At 33.0% G+C, this 16,682-nt stretch overlaps 1 pseudogene; it reads left to right on the plus strand.

Moving 5' to 3' along the window:
• Window positions 1-2,812: 2,812 nt before the first annotated feature.
• On the plus strand, window positions 2,813-10,212 carry LOC114078413 (annotated as a pseudogene).
• Window positions 10,213-16,682: the final 6,470 nt, after the last annotated feature.

Consider the following 16,682-nt stretch of genomic DNA (forward strand, 5'->3'; position numbering starts at 1 on the left):
CTCTACAAAATCCTGGTCGTTATCCTGTGCAAAAACCTAACACCACCTGCGTAATGAGAAGGCAAGATCAAGTTGTCAACACTTGTAGAAATAATTTTAGACTCTTAAAATTAGATATATACTGATTTAAAAGTCCCTGGCTGCGGCGCCAAAAACTTGTTGTGTCAAAAAACACACGCAAGTGCACGCCATCACTCAAGTATTACAACGACTCTTTCGAGCCGAATTATCGAATCCAAATGACTTCGAATCATCATAAAATAATTCATTTACGTCTAAACTAAATATACTTAAGTGTCAAATACTTTTATAAATTCATTTGTCACTATTACTACTTATTAGACACTATCAAAAATTAATTATGTTAATCAAACTGTTTCAAACAAGACAATCTCACAATTAGGAAAGGTAACCCAGGGTTGTAGCATAGATGCTTTTTTGGTATAATATTAATTTGTTCTATTATTCGACGGGTTAACCTCATTATGGATTAGCAAGGTTTATTTTACATTCACGATCTTTTGACCTATAATGGCCTACCAACATTGACAATCTAACTACACTGTTGAGCAGAGTTAGGTATGAACCAATGAAGGAGCATTTAGCATTCATCTTGCATAACAACTAAGTGTGGTGTATAAGTATAAGAGTATCATATATATAAAACATTCTAGAACATACCCTAGAATTAACACTTCTCACATTCTTTGGTCTACCCCTGTAGTCATCTTCCTAGTTCAAGAGCGGATAATTAAAATCAAGCATTAAAATAGTAAAACAAGAATGCAAGCACAAATCATTAGACAATCCTTCTCATAAAAGAAATATATTGTATTAAACCATCAACCGTATCTACCACCCTGGAACAGGGGACGTTAGCTACTCAGAGCACAAATATCAAGAAACAATGTTTATCATTCATACAATATTTTACCAAGATGAATTAGGAGAAGGAAAACCATAGAAAATATAGCAAAATCTCCTAAAATTTCATGCTTCCGTATTTTTGGAACTTTATTCCCCCAAAAATAGCACACTTAAACTATTTATAGTCTAGAATAAAAAACACGTGGCCAATTTCTGGTGTCCAGGTCTGTGACGCAGACCTGTTCCCTCTCCTAAAGTTTCACTCAGCTGAAACCTCTCCGCAACGTGCTCCCATCGTGCACTCCATTGTTAAGTGGAATGCCTCTTCTGTATATGCGTATTAGCTCCGCGACGTGGAGGAGCTCCTTGTAGTGTATTTTTCAACTTCTTGGCCCCTTTTTTCCGCAACTTCATCTTCGCTTTTCCGATCTATGTCAAGGCTCCCTATTTTTGCTCATTTTTCTTTCCTTTTCACCCTGAAACATCTATTCATATTGGTTAGAAGAAGCGACATCAAAAGACTCTCAAAACTTAATTATGACACCGAAAATCCTCTCAATTTTAGCTATCTATATGGGATAAATCGGTAATTAGGCGCATATAAACACCCAAGATCAAGATTCTGGGTAGCTTGTAGGCACAATTCATATTAATAAAAGTGAATTCTTTCAAATCTCAATATAAGCTACTCACAAGTTTCTCATTATGCCCCCTCTCTCTCTCTCTCTCTCTCTATATATATATATATATATATATATATATATATATANATGAAAACCAGAAAAACTAGGAAACAGCAGAAGTAGAAGAAAAGCTGAAAGAGAACAACAAATAAAGAACCCTGTAAGTGAAGTGAAGTAATTGACAAGAATGCTTGTTGTGACTTGTGAGAGGAAGTATGCGTATCAACGATAACTTCTTTTGTTTCATAGAAGGTGATTAGGAGTTCTATTACTGAAAAAGTCAGCCAACTTTTGTACAGTGCAGGTCAGTACAAAAGTAGGGATGTATATATATCAACAACTATATCAGTGAAGTTGCAACTCAGCTCGTCTGACATAGAGAAGCAGACATGCCAAACAAAAAGAAGCTCAAAACAGTTTATTCAGCACTAAAAAAAATCTGTAACATAAGATCTTAATGAATCCCAACATGATTTGACAAGGATAGGCACACAACAGAAAGTTTATACATCCACTTAATATGGAGTTTCTCTTTAGTTAAAAGCTTTAAGTTGAATGTCGGTCCTCTTTGACGATGTTGTCAAATCAACACTGAGCTCCAACTTTAATGCAAGGTCCCCAATACTGTGTCCAAGCTTGAATTGAGGCACTTTCGTGTACACACAAACATATATATATATATATATATATATATATATATATATATATATATACAGAGAGAGAGAGAGAGAGAGAGAGATTTTATGTGATATAAGCGGGGTTTCGGTTGACGAAAATATAGACTTTTAGATCACAATTTTTGTTTAGATTTATAACGTATAATATTTTCCTTTTCCTGCCAGTTCTTAAATGCTACTACAATTGACTCCCATAGTTTAGAAACTTCAAAAGTAGATATAAATCCACATTATTTATGCTAAAAACTTCTAAAGCAGACAAAGTGATCCACATTATTTGTGTTAAAACTAAAAAACAGTCTTGCAAAAATTTTATGTAATTTGATTTTATAATTGTTTTAGTAAAAACAATCTCGAGTGCAGACACTTCTTTTTAAAATGAAGTATCATATTATATAAACAAGTAAATAGGACTAATTGTTTAACTTAAAAAATACTATTGAGTTATTTTATCAAAACACTGAAACCTTACCGCCACCCCCAAAATCTTAAATTATCCCCGTTTGAAAGTTCAAAGGTTTTTATGTACTCTCGATAAATTGAATAAAACAAGAACAAGAGCTCCATTTATCTGATCAATCGGCAATGGTGGTACATCCAAATCATTCTTAACAAATGTATATGTTTCTACTTTTCTTTCTCTTAAACCCCCCTTGTTGATTATAGAACTTATATTCTCTTTTCATTATTATTTTTTCGGGTGGTTCGTCTTGTGAACAAGTTTCAAATCAAAAAGGTGAATTCATCATGAACGAAAGCACTAGAAGAGCAGAAATCAGTGATGACGAATGTTTGCCACTTTCTGATAAACCCTATGTTTGTATGATACTTACTAAGAGAAGTGTCAAGCCCACCTACAGTTTGGTAACTTTCATTTTCTCCCTCCTATTTTTACATAAAACACCCTTTTTTTTGCTAGTATTAATTCACAAATTATTCTTTGTAGTGCTAATTCTCATCCTTTACTAGAGGTTTTATTGTAATAAAAATCCTCTTTGTTAAGACGCTTCATAAACTAGTGTTGGGTCTTTTAGGATGGATACGAATTTAGTGGTACTATGGTATTGGATGGAGAAACGATATCCTATCCCTTTAGAAACTTTATTAGTCAGAATTTCATTTTTATAAATAAGAGATATTTCATTTTCTAAAAAGGTCTTCTTTTTGTTTTTCCAATTGTAGAAATCTCATTTCAATGGTACTCAATATGTCACGATTCGGGCTACCCCCTAGGAGTGACACAACTTACTTGACTCTGAAAAAGTCACATACAAGCCCTTAACATATCATAATTACATAAGATATAAGAATAATGCAGAAAAATTAAGTCTTTTACAATAAAAGGTATAACTTTCTTCATATATGAAAAATATGAAGCTAGACTTGTCTCATTGTACCATCAAAACATAAGTGCACGAAAGTAAGGACACAACCCTTACATCAATAGTAAGTCGTATCGTAAGGAAATACAATGTAGTCATTAAAAAGGAAAGTAAACTAGAACTATCATGAATAACATACCGTACATGGAATTGAGGACTCACCAAATCACGAAGGTAAAAAACCAAAGTTTTCTTCATGAATGGACTAAGAGAACCTCAACGGCCCGAACCTACATTCATAGGAGATACAAAAGCACTATGAAAAATGCATAAAATATTTAATATGCTAAAAAATACATTTTAGTGAATATAATGCACTTATTAAGTAGGAAACCATTTATGCACACAAGGACATAATACAAGTCATAATAGCCTTCTCATATGATTTTTCGTAACATGGTATCTCCATCACCTTAGAAACCCTAAAATCATACTTGTGCAATACATAGTTGGAATCCCATAATATTAACTATACTAAGGATCCGTTTAAAATCATCTTAGTTACACATATCAACTTTAGATCCAATCATAATCCACAATTCTACATAAGTGAATAACTATGTTTATCACATATACATAAGGAGAGTCATATCTTAACAACAAACCAATCAACGTATATCATACCTTCATGTCTTACCATATCATCATGGACCTACCCATAATTTACTTCAAAGACTACTTGTGTAATGTAAAAAGTGAAGTTGTCGTACCCCCAATTCTACTAAGTAGACTTATCATGAAATCACAAGTATGGTTTAAGTCATATTCATTCTCTCATTACATAGGTAAAATTATCTTAACCGACATAGACCTTGTGTGTTTCATAGAATCCAGTTTCCTATAACCCCACAACGAAGGCGTCCTACTTGCCTAAGGTAGAAATAAACATATATAGCTATAATGTGGATCCACTAGCTAAGACCTATGCGGGCACATTGCTATGGAAGAGGAAGATTGCTTCTAGTAACCCGTCCTATTGAAATAGAGGTAGAGTTTCCATCTCATTAGAGCATATTTAGAAGACCCGGCCTAAACTAGAGGGAAGGTATCTACATCATTTTCCATATCCGCATAGTGCTAAGCATTATTCTCCAACTTATACATAGATAAGGTGAATTGTAATTTTATATGTGAAGGATCATATTACCCTTCATTCAAACCAACTCAAACATAGCTCATGGATTCAACATGGTGAGAACTACCTCTCACCTTAGAATCATTATATAATCATAGTCATGTGTACTTGGAAAGGATACTAGTCTTTTAGCAATACCATATTTCACACCTTAGTCAATGGGTCATCACCATTCCAGTGGAACATAACTTCATACATGAATACATTAAAGTAAGAACCTCCATCTTTCAAGTAGATCAAGCAATTCATATATAAGAATCTTTGACATATGATTACTTCATACATTGCCTTCAAGGCCATAATGCAAGAATGAACACTTACAATTTACCCTTCAAGGGTCATAGATCATATCTTTAAATCGCACTTAAAATTACTACTATAAGCATGAAATAAACAAGATTAATTACTAAAGTCACTTACATACTATTCCCACATATTCATAATTCACAAAGACACCCATCATATTTTTAATAAAGTTGGGGGCATGTGAAAACACATGGGTTCAAGGGAAGTTTAGAAATAAAACCCTAATTAAAAATAAATTTCATTACAATATAGGATAATGAACATATAGAAACGTTTTTGAGAAGAACCCAAGGTTAGGTCAACACCCTAATTTTGAACAATTTCGCAATTTCAAAAATAGTAGACGAAGGGCTTCATGGTGAAACAAATCCCATGAATGAAAGTTCCCATACCTCGTTTGAAGCTTTACCACGAAATTGGGCTGAAAATCTCGGATCTTGAACCCTATCCTTGAAGCTTTTGATGTTCTTCAACGAAGGAAATTTGTAGAGAGAAATAATTTAGAGAATTGGGTTTGGGAGAACATTTTGTGTTTTTGAGCTTGAGTCTTGTAAATCGATGAAAATTACTAAGAATCTATTTATAATTTACCCCTTAACTACCCAAAACACCACCTCATTAATTGAACTTAAAAGTAAAAGACTAAACTAACCTCTATTAAAACAACCCGTGCAGGTTTACTAGCCACACCTCACGAGCCATGACGACCACCACGACTCGTGGTACTTGTTGTGAGGATTAAGGCAGTATCCTCTTCAAGATTGCTAATTCCTACAAAAACGAAGTCAAGTTCTTGAGCCCCCTTCCCCTCGTCAAGTGCACCACGACCCGTTATGGTGCCTGTGGTGCTTTAGGCAGTAGCTCCCCTAAATGCCTCATTTCCTACAAAAATTAAGTGACCCTCACGCCCAACCTCACGAGTTTTGGACTGGTACATTCAAGATTAAATGTTCTTGGTTCTAGGCTTAATGCTTAGGTTCAAATATATATATTTATGCGGTGATAGCTGGACATTTTTGGTTTTTCTGGATTTTTGACTAATTGCTAATTTCTGTGAATGTTTTATGGTACTTACCAAATAAAATGAACAAAGAACTTCCTTTTGCTGGAGCCCCTGTAGTCCTTGCTTGTGGTGAAAAAAAGTGAAACTTGTTTTATGGTGGAGCCAAAACTAAATACAAATTTAGTACTGGATGGGAAAAATTTACAGATGATAACAGTCTAAAAGAGGGGGAATTGACTTGTGTTTGAACTCTTAGAGTGCAACTCTAACAAAACCGAATTCAAAAAATTCAGATTCTAAGCGAAGATTTTCCAGTTAAAATAGTTGAAGGTGTGGAGCGTATAAACACTGACAACCCAATAATGTTCATTAAAAACTTTATCATTTCTATTAGAAATTTCAATTTTCAAGAAAAAAACTTTATCAATTCCAGTAGTTTCAATTTCAGAAAATATAAACTTTATGAACTCTAATATTTTCATGTCTAATGTATGCCTCATTTTATCTAAACTGCTTTTTGGGTTATATGGTTTAATAAAGTTGATATTATTTTTAAAAATATGTATTACTCCCTCCGTCCCATTTTATATGGCACCATTTCCTTTTTGGTCAGTCCCAGAATGAATGTCACATTTCTTTATATTGTAAGTATTTAAAGGTTTAATTTCTCTTTTACCTTAGTGGTCCCACTTAATTTTCTAATACATTTATGATGAGAGAGAAAAATGAGTTAGTTTTTTGAAGGGCAATTTGATAAACATTTCAAAGTCTTCATTATTTCTTAATCTCCGTATCGGGTCAAATGTTGCCAGATAAAACGTGACGGATGAAGTACATTATTACGCAACACATGTACAACACATATGTAGAGATATTAATATATTAAATGTTAATATTCAATGTAATTAATTTTGAAATTTCTATTTTTAAAAGCTTGCAAATCTAAAATTTCAATTTTACATTAACTAATTCAAACATCAAATTTTAAGAAGATTTACATTCGAAACAGAATGATTATGCCTAATCAAGTGCCTATGATAAAAATGACATCCTCACTATAGTTCGATGTGAATTTATGTTTATATGTTTTATCACATTTTAGACATTAAATCATATCATCATTTAATTTCGTAAATATCATCACATGAGATTTGTTTTTGCTTGTCTTCAACAGGTAGGCTGTTTGTCCATGTCAATATTGAAAAATCAATTTAATAAAATAAAAAGTTATAAAGTTAACAATCTATAGCAATTTAAGAGAGATGTGAAAAAGAGGTAGATAAATATATATTTTTAATTGTAATTGGGTTATTAAACATGCGGTGAGTATTAGTGTTTGCAACAAATAATAAACATATGGAAAATAAACAAACCATACATATAAAATATGAAGAAACATAAGTTTATTGATTAAGATAGCGGGTACAATTCTGTTGATCCCTTGATTCTACTCTCCTAGGATTATCCATGATTCGAGGGTCGTTAGTGGCGTATATCTCGAACTAGGATGATTTAGATTTTGACCTCTCTATATAAATATTCCATCAATTTGCTTTATGGAATTTTCGAGATGCCTTTTAAGAAAATTTAGTACCCTTTATTTAGGCATAAACTAGGGTTTAGGATTGAGTAGCCTCCAGGAATCTTTATCTGAGTTGAGCACAATTTGTAGAGTCCTAACTCGAATTGAATGCATCGTAGAGAATTTCACAAAATTTCAATGTCTACAAATGCCCCCTGCTTCAAGGCTTGAGGATTGTAGACATTTGAAACTCAAAGACGAGGCTTGAAGTACTCATTCTTCCACCTTTGCAGCTTCAGATTTTCATATTTGATTTAAGAAAGAAGAGATGAAGGGAAAATTTGGTTCCACTGGGCGTGACAATTTTGCTTGCAACAAATTTTAAACGTATGGAAAATAAGAAAAACATACAAATAAAATATGAAAAAACATAATTTTATTGATTAATATAGTGTGTAAAATTCTATTCCTCCCTTGATTCTACTCTCTAAGATGATTTATCCATGATTCGAGGGCCATTAGTGGCGTATTTCTCGAACTAGGATAATTTACATTTGACCTCACTATATGAATAATCCATCAATTTATGGAGTATTTCAGATCTTGATCTCTTTGTGTATTTTTCGAGATGCCTTTTAAGGGAATTTAGTACCCTTTATATAGGCATAAACTAGGGTTTAGGGTTGACTAGCCTCCAAGAATCCTTATCTGAGTTGAGCACAATTTGTAGAGTCCCAACTCGAATTGAAGCATCTTGTAAAGTCCCACAAAATTTCAATGTCTAAAATTAGTTTTTAACTTTATTTTACAAAGGAAAATAATGAAAAAAACTTAAAATATGGTCGATTGATCTTTTCATAATGTTATCCCAACAACGGAACAAATTAAAAATCAAATTCTTAAAAAAACTTACAGTGAAATTAATTTGTGTAATCATTTAAAAGTTATAACTTAATGTGACACTATTAGATTGGATTTGTCCAGACTGTTGATAATCTACATAATCCATGTGGATCCCCAGTAAGCTATGCTCTATTTGTTGTTGGGTTCTTAATGTCAGAACAGAAAATGAAGGGTTGTAACTTTGCCGAAAGGCTGTGATCTTTATGAAAAGTTGTGGATTTTCTAAAGGGTTGTGACAATTTGAAAGGTTGTGCCTTTTCCAAAGGGTTTTTACCTTATGGTTGTCTTATTTCCAAAGAGTTGTTTACCCTTTGTTGGCTTTAAACAGATAGGGTTTCTGTCATTTTTCTATATTAAATTCTTCTCTTCTCTTGCATACATTTGTTACAAAACAAAAAGTTTGTGTGTGTGATTTGTTGATGTTTAATCTGATTTTTAATTTCTTTAATGGTTAATCCGTTTTATTTTGGGAGGAATTAATTTGCAACCTTTGATAGTTGAAGGGATTAAATATCTTAAAGACGCATAGTGGGTTCTATGGAATCCGATAATTTTTGTGTTCTTCTTCTCATTTTTATTGTTTTTGGTTTGATAATCTGAATATCGAAGATAACAAACATAAGAAATTTAACATTGCTGGTATTTTTTGTGGTAAGGAAATTACTTGTATTTTTTTTTGTTCTTTTTGTTGGAAAGAAGAAGAAGAAATTTATTTTATCATATGATAAAAGAGATTTGAGATGAATTAGTACTATTTTAATATGTTCGACTATATTTTCTATAGTAAGTTTTTCTTGGATCGGTATGATTAATCTAATTTTCTTTCCAATTGCATTCAAGTATTGTACCCTTTTAGTTGTCTTATCAATGAGAAAATTATCGATGCATAAAGGCTAGAATGACCACTTTAATGAACATATGTTGTATCCTAACAATATTTTGACATGATTGTGGTTTCTCGTTGAAATCCTATGTCTTCTATCAAAAATTTAAATATGATAAGAAGCTTGAAAAAAAAAAGAAAAAATTTGCATGAAAAGTGACTTGCATGAAATCATTGGCGCTAGATAGAATATGATTCAATGAGAGGAAAAACCAGGTTCTATTTTTGTTTCCCTTGATTATTATTTTTTCTATCCTTTATACGATATGAATTTTATTTCATAAATGTTAATATAGATTGTCATTATGTGATGATCTTAGAATGTATCTTTATTATTATTAATATGTATTTTTTTTCGAGGAGAGAAAACACTTTTGTACTCTTCTACTTCATGTTAAATTTGATCATCTCTTATTTTGGGAGACTAAAATTTTATGTTTTTGTACTCTGTTGGTATGAAGATCCATTGATGCATAACAGGCATGGAACCAGTCCATACCTAGATTGACATCAAAATCTACCATGTCTAACTCTATTAAGCCATGGTACTCTTTTGATTGATTCAAATAGAACAATCACTATAGACTCTTTTCGCTAGAATAGACTCTCCAACATGTATAGAAACACATAAAGTTACACAAAGCTTTTCAGGGAGAATTTCAAATTGATTTGAAACACAAGGAGTTACAAAAAAATAAACTTGCTCTTAGGTCTAATAATGCATAAACATCAAAATTAAAGATTTTGATTATATCCGTGACGACATCAGGAGAGTTCTCTTGCTCTTGGAAGCTAGTGATTGCATAGAGGCGATTTGCCCCTCCGCCGGTACTAGAAGTAGCTCCTCCTGATGCAACCCTTTTTGGTGGAGCAACTGATGAAGATTGGACTCTTTTTCCCGAATTTTAACTACCTTTCTTATCATTAGGGCATTCTCTCATGAAGTGACCCTCTCGACCACACTTGAACAACATGTCTGGACATCACGACAATTGCCAGGGTGGATTCTACCACATCTACCAAATGCAGAACTTTCACCACCTCTTTGGGCCACACTACCCTGAGATTGGGCCGGTCTAGCCTTGAAGTGTTGTGAATTGTCACAATTATACTCACCCCGGTTTTTGGGTGCAGGTGCACTAGCAGATGATGGTGAATTCCTCTTTGCTTTTTGGAATTGTGGTCAGCTTGAACAAATTTTTTGTTGGCCAGACTCATTCCTAGTCTTCGTCTTCTTGTTTCAGTACTCTTCTCTATCCTTTACCTTCTCTTCTTCAACTTGTTGAACGTATACCATCAGCCGAGATATATCCATGTCACCTATCAACATTGCAGCCCTACCTTCCTTACTTGTAGCACGACCCAACTTTCAACAAACAGACACATTCTGATCCTCATGTCTTTAACCATCTCTGGAGCATAGCGAGATAGCTGCGTGAACTTCAACCTATATTTATGAACACTCATGGATTCCTTTTTTAGAATAAGGAACTCCCTCACCTTGGCTTCCTTCAGTTCACGAGGAAAAAACCTCCCCAAGAAGGCTTCGTCGAAGTAAGCCCAGCTTGGATGTGGTGCATCCTGAGCCCTACAATCCTTCCATTGATCGAACCATGTTCTAGACACACGTTTCAATTGGTATGCATCCAATTCAACCATCTCAGCATCGCCCACATGAATTATCTCGTACACCTTCTTCAACTCCTCTTTTTAACTTTTCCGGATCATTATTAGTGTTTGATCCGGCGAAACTAGGGGGATTCATCCTATGGAAATCACGGATTCTCGAAGTATTAGACCCTTCCTGTCGAGCTCCTCTCTGCTGCCTGACTTGGTTAGTCACAACCTGACTTAGCATCAAGATAGCTTCCCAAAATTCGGAATTGGTAACCACTCCCTGGGTTGCACCTCTTGTTCGTTCGGAACCCCGTGTTCCTCAACCTTCCTTCATGGTCGACCTCTGAATGCTCTTCTTGGAGGCATGATGATATGAAATATACATGTAACCTCGAATTAGAGATTAGATATAAAATCTTCGCACAAAAGGAGCAGAAAGAAGTGAACCATTCCTAAATGGTAGTCTCCTAATAATAGATGTAGAGCGCTTCACACCAATAACTAAGAATCTATTAACACGACTTCATCGACTCCCTAGGACCCTTGAACTCTGTACTCTGATACCAAGTTTGTCACACCCCGAGCCTAAACCCTTGGTGGGACCGCCACTTGAATACTATTGCTGGCCTCAAGCGAACCCTTGGCTTGGCTACTTAAATCAGCGAAAGAAAAAACATAACTCAAACACGAATAAAACATATTTAAAGGGAAGTACTTAATATCCTAACTTTGGCCAATATGGCACTTGAGTATTAATAACATAAAACAACTCCAAACTATAATTCTATAGAATACAAAGCGTCTAAATTGTCTAGAGAGGGATGTTAGGACAAACCCCACAACATCCTAAAAAATAAGTTAATATAAATGAAAAGGATGTCCTTCACAATGCAAGGAGGCTCACCACAAACTCTGAAGCTCAATCTCGATAAACGTAGCGCTCCGCGCTAATCCTTGGTACCTGTGTCTGCATCATGAAATGATGCAGACCAACTGGTATCAGTACATTGAATGAACGAGTATGCGAGTTGGAGATCTTGACAACGACTTAAGTTTGAAGGGATTATATGAACTTACCTTGAATGTGCTCAACTCATGAGTATAGTTAACTCAAATGATATACATATAGAACAGTTTAAATCACATGTAAGATGTATACATACGTATATGTAAAAATCTTATAAAATAGTGAAAACAATTTAGTTCGTTAAAGGAAATTCAATAACAAACTCAATTTTACCTATATAAGAAAGTAATATTGCCTCAATGGGAGTTTCTGTAACTGACAACTCTCACTATGAGCCTAAGTAATGATACAACGTCTTACCTCACGTTGCAAGAGGACCATCCTACACCTTTTTATCCGTATATGACCTTAGTCAACTTAGTGGATCCACTATCTCTCCTTACGTGATCATCTAAAAAGTATTACACGTCAATTCCTATGTTGGCTACATGCTTTACATAGAGACTTCAGTAAATATGAACTTTCATCTCTACATAGAAGCTCAATACTACTCCCAAAAAAGTACATTACCTCACACTTTTAATAAACTTCCTTCCTTTGGGTTGAGATAATTTCCGGAACCCATTTGCTTTAAAAAGCTCCTTTTTGAAATCAATGTTTCCCTTTTAGTTCAAAACTCTTTTGGGAATTCTAGTTCCCCTCTTTACTCAAATGTGAAATATTTATTAACATCTAGGGAATAATTAATTCCCTTATAGGTTTTGACAAATGAACTCAACCATTTACTTTACTTGAACTTTAAGTCTTTAAAAAAAAGTGAAAAAACATTTGTGAAATACATTAGAAAACTTTACCTTACCATGCTTCTTAACTTCTAGACTTAGCTCTTAACTTGACTCTTAACTTTCATTGAATTGAATTATCGATTCAAGGTTTCAATTTGAATTCCTGGATATTTTCTAGGTAATTAGAAATCATTTGAAGAGATTGGGAATCATTTGAGGATGTTAATGTACCTTGGAAGGACTTAAAAGGTAAAACTACGAAAACTGGATGAAAACACTGGGTCGGGTGAACTGCTGGCGCACCAGGCCAGCCATAGTTGACTGAGGCCTATTTCAGGCGCACTGCTGGCGCGCCGCGCCAGTTATGGTTGACTTAGTCCATTTCCTGGCGTACTTCAGGCGTGCTGTGCCTCCACCTACCCTGGTGTGTCTATGAGTTTTTCTACTCGTTTTTCCTTTCCCAACTCACCAAAACTTCCTAGTTCTTTCACTGAATGCTGAGAACCCTTAGTACCATCATGATCTACTGAATTTCCTCTCAAATATCTCCAAGGAACCAAGAATGGCAGACGAAAATCCAATCAATAAGAAAATGAAACTTTCTTTCAAGATTGCAGCCTCTAACATTATAAAATCCATAAATTAGCTGAACTGAACAAAATTGGTGTGTGGGTGAAGTAAACCAGCAGAAAAGATCCCACAAATCTTGTTATGGATTACCACCGACTAAATTCCATGAAGAAAATATGGGTGTTCTTGCGTCTTCTTCTTCCTTATGATCTTTTCTTATTGCTTTCAAAACCCTAGTCTATTTTCTAAGTGTGTAAACTGAATTGGATCAGCTTAGACCCCAATATGTTACTCCAAAACGAAATAATTGATTGACTTAAGGAAAAGATCGAAACACCCTTACTAAATCCGCTTTTGGAACTTTCCCTGCTCAATAGCCCATTTTCCAAATATCTCACTCATAAGACCTTGTAAATTTGCAAACTTGGCGTCGAAAGATCTTCCAATGACCTTTCCATCCATATAAAGAAATAACCCAAACTCTTCCTGACCTGGAAGTTATGGCTAATTTAAAATAGCTAAAACTCACTATTGAAATCTGGAAATTTTCCAGATTTTTTCCAATTTTTTCAAAATTTGTTTTTCCTTGTTTTTCTTAGCTAAATTTTAGTTTGTCTAGAATACGAGATGTTGCGAATCCTAATACTATAAAAAATTTTGTTGGCCCCCATTTTCCTCATTCGTATTTCTATGATGACGAAACTCAGTCGTTACAATAGATACAAATTTACCCAACACTCATCCCCAAGTGATCAACTTAGGAAGTCAGGCTAAACCGGAACAAGGTAGTACCTGATTCGACGAACAATATGGGATACTTGTACCGCATGTTCTTCTCAATCTACCAAGTAGCTTTCTTACCTGTACGATGTTTTTGTTGAACCTTTACGGACTTAATCTCCTTGGTCCTCAACTTACGAACATCATGATCAAGAATATAAATTTGTACCTCCTCATATTGGAGATATTTGTCTAGCACTATTGAGTCTCACTTAATGATATAGTCACCGTCACTATGATGATATCTCTTCAACTTAGACATGTGAAATACGAGATGTACACCTGACAAGTTAAACTCTCCATCCAATTACCATAGTCCCACAAAATTTATATCCACCCCAAAAACATCAACACTAGTTTATGAAGCATCCTAACAAAGATGATTTTTTATCACCACAAAACTTTTAGTTAAAGATGATAATCACCACTAAAAAGAATAATTTGTGAATAAATACTAACAAAAAGAGGGAGTTTTATATAGAGAGAGGAGGGAAAAAATGAGAGTTACCAAACTGTAGATCGACTTGACATTCCTCTTAATAAGAATCGTACCAACATGGTGTTTATCAGAAAGTGACAAATATTCATCATTATTTATTTTTGTTCTTCTAGTGCTTTCATTCATGATGAATTCACCTTTTTGGTTTGAAACATGTTCAGAAGACGATCCACCCTAGTAAGTAATATTGAAAAGAAAAGATAAGTTTTATAATAAAAAATAGGGATTTGAGAGAAAGAAAATTATAAACATATAAATATGTTAAGAATTCTTGGGATGTACCTCCATTGCTCACTGATAAGATAAACGGAGCTCTTGTTCTGATGTGATTCAGTTTATCGAGAGTACATAAAACCGTTGAACTTTCAAAAGGGTATAATTTAAGATTTTAGGGGTGGCATTAGGGTTCCAGTGTTTCTAATATAACTCAAAAGTATTTTTTTAGTTAATCAATAAGTCATATTTACTAGTGTATATAATATGATACTTCGTTTCAAAAAGAGGTGGTTGTATTCGAGATTATTTTGACTTAAAGAATTGCAAAATAAAATTACATAACAATTTTTGAAGATTGTTTTTGAACTTTTACGCAAATAATGTGGGATCGCTTTGTCTGCTTTTGAACCATTTAGCATAAATAATTGTGGTGTTTATATCTACTTTTGATATTTCTAAGCTATGCAAATTAATTATATATCTTTCATGCAATTATAAATTTATTATCTCCTAAAACTTTTAAAGTAGTATTTAAGCATCGTCAGGAAAAGAAAATAATATACATTGCAAATATAAAAAAACGTGATTGAAAAATCTATGTTTTCATCGATCCGAATTCCGTTCATATCACATAACATCTATATATATAATAAAGCTACATGTAGAGGGGTGATGTGGCATGCTTCTAAAGCCAAAAATGGGGTTATCTTTTTTTCCCTCAATTTTTTTGAAATTTTTTCAATTATTTCCATTTATTTTATGATGTATTAGTAAATTTTTTAAAATATTTATTAATTACATTTTCGTAATCATTAACTCTTCAAATCAATCTACGTCATTTACTTAATCTTAACTACTACTAATTGTGTTTCACTTCGTTTAGAAACCTTTGAAATTATTTTCATTTCCGTTTGGGATATACACCAACGTATAAATACTACTTTTTTGTCCTTACTTCTAACGCATGTGACCATAGGCATTCCAACAACCAATCTACATTTTTATCTATTCTTCATTTGTGCAAATTTTTTTTTTTTTGCTATGATGTAATATTATTGGCCTTTTTTCTGCTTTTTACTAATTTATTGATATATTATGTTTGCATGATAAGAATTTATTTAAATGTTTCTTTATAACTTCTACGTTTCAGATTTGGTGAATGATGTTTTATTTAACAGATTATATATATGTTCTTAATTTATGTGTATGAGTGTACGTTAATAGATAAATTATTGTTATTTATGTATGTTTAATCTTTTATTTCAAAAACTCTTTCCTTCATTTGATTCAAAATAATGAAAAAAACTAATTATATTCCTGACTAATTTTTCTAAATAATTTATTATTTAATTGGATTTAAAAAGACCTCATACATGAAATATTCATTAAAAATTTAACCCACATAACTTTTCCCTAAAGCTTAATTAAAGCTCATGCTTTTCAATGAGTACTTAATTACTATAATAGTTATATGTACATATTCATATCCTAATTTGAGTTTTTTTATTCTCTCTTTTAGGGTATGCAATTCTCTAATTGTTGTGTCGTTGTGCATATCTCATTGTGCACTAAAAGAATATTTATTGTTAATGTAAATATAATTAAAAAAATATAGATGATAGAATTTACAATTATTTTGTATTTCTTAATTTGTCTGATATACTTCAATTTGAATCAATCGTGTTTTAATATTGCTTTTGTAGGATTTCATAAATTCTTTGAGATGTTTCATTAAACATATCAAGCCAAATTAATTAGATTGTCAAATAGTTAAATTTTAAAAGAAGTATTGTCTCAACTTTGAATGTCTTCTAAGAGTAACAATCACTATAATATTTATAATTTTAATTAAAAGTATTATGAAATATTATATAAGTAAAAAAAATA

This window comes from Solanum pennellii, chromosome 8 (genome assembly GCF_001406875.1).
Source record: "Solanum pennellii chromosome 8, SPENNV200".
In the NCBI taxonomy this organism is placed as follows: domain Eukaryota; kingdom Viridiplantae; phylum Streptophyta; class Magnoliopsida; order Solanales; family Solanaceae; genus Solanum; species Solanum pennellii.